General features: G+C 32.6%; 1 non-coding gene across 1 annotated transcript; it reads left to right on the forward strand.

Moving 5' to 3' along the window:
- Window positions 1–359: 359 nt before the first annotated feature.
- On the forward strand, window positions 360–463 carry LOC129039691 (U6 spliceosomal RNA). Its single transcript, XR_008503410.1, has one exon. It is a non-coding gene; the product is annotated as a U6 spliceosomal RNA (small nuclear RNA).
- Window positions 464–684: the final 221 nt, after the last annotated feature.

A 684-nucleotide genomic window follows, 5' to 3' on the forward strand; every position in this document is an offset into this window, starting at 1 on the left:
AACTTTGGATGTTGTGACATTAGAAAAGAGGAAAAACTTTCAGGACTCCCATGGAGAGCTGAAATGTTTATGAATTCTAGCAAAACTGTAGTTGACTGCATGGACTGAACTAATAGAAGACTAAAATAATCCTTTTACGACTCTGCTTAAAACGTTGCTAGTTCTTCATTTTTTTAAAGTGAAGAAAACTTTTGAGCTTTTTACAGCTTTTAACAATTGAGTAAAGTATAATCCTATAAATAAAATTTGGAGCATATTTCTCTCTATCTGATTTCTCCAGAATTTGGAAACTATTTTTGAGTATTCTTAACTTATGGCGATATATTTATTTGCATAAGTGTGATAAGAATCTGTTTTCTGTGCTCACTTCGGCAGCATACATACTAAAATTGGAAGGATACAGACATAAACATGGCCCCTGCACAAGGATGACATGCAAATTCATGAAGCATTCCATATTTTTTTTTTTTTAAATAATGTTTTCTTTTGCAAAAGGACACAATTGGAGAAACTGGTTATTTTACCAAGGCTTTGATTGGAATGGCATGCATTCCTTTAAGAATTACAATTTGACTTATACAGCCAATGAAAGCCTTTTGGGGAAACTGACATCATACCTTGCCTATACAGTCCTTGTATGGAGTTCCTTACTTGTGGTAAATAAAGAAAGTAAATTTTCTCTTT

Source organism: Pongo pygmaeus, chromosome 5 (genome assembly GCF_028885625.2).
Source record: "Pongo pygmaeus isolate AG05252 chromosome 5, NHGRI_mPonPyg2-v2.0_pri, whole genome shotgun sequence".
In the NCBI taxonomy this organism is placed as follows: domain Eukaryota; kingdom Metazoa; phylum Chordata; class Mammalia; order Primates; family Hominidae; genus Pongo; species Pongo pygmaeus.